An 884-nucleotide genomic window follows, 5' to 3' on the forward strand; every position below is an offset into this window, starting at 1 on the left:
ATATAATAGTAATTATATTCTTTATAAATAAACATAATATATAATATAAAGTGTATGTATTAAAAGATATTACAAGTTATATACTATAAAGTGTGTATGTATATTATAATTAATAATTTACTAAGTTATAATTTTTATAATGATAACATAAAATAAAAAGTAAATATATTTATATTTAATGTATGTATATATATTAAAAGTATTTTCGTGTATATATATAATGTTAATTATGTTCCTTATAAATGAACCCAATATATATAAAGTATTGATATTAAAAGACATTACAAATTAATTAAAATCATAATTTTATTAATTAATTTAATTAATTATATGTTTTATCTTTAATTACATGAAATTAAAAAAATAGTTAAATTTCAAAACTATTCTAATCTTACAACTTCTTTTTAGATAATTAAGTTTATATATTATAAGTTTATATAAATAAAGGTATATATATTTTAATTAATAATTTTATAAGTTATAATAATTGCAATGTTAACACAAAATAGAACATAAATATGTTTATATTTAAAGTGTATATATATTTACACACATTAAAAGTATTTCACTAAATACATAATAGTATTTATATTCTTTATAAATGAGCCCAACATATATAAAGTAAATACATTAAAAGACATTACAAGATAATTAATAATTATAGTTTCATGAATTAATTTAATTAATTATATAAATTTATCCTTAATTACATGAAATTTAAAAAAGAACCTAAGTTTTAAAACTATTCGAATCTCGCAACTTCTTTTAAGATTTGTATATTATAAGTTTATATAAACAAAGATATATATATTATAATTAATAATTTTTCAAGTTATCATTTTGTAATGTTAACATAAAATGAAAAGTAAATATATTTATGTTTA

Source organism: Theobroma umbraticum, unplaced genomic scaffold, assembly GCF_002168275.2.
Source record: "Theobroma umbraticum cultivar Fairchild unplaced genomic scaffold, ASM216827v3 scaffold_12.1, whole genome shotgun sequence".
Taxonomy (NCBI): Eukaryota; Viridiplantae; Streptophyta; class Magnoliopsida; order Malvales; family Malvaceae; genus Theobroma; species Theobroma umbraticum.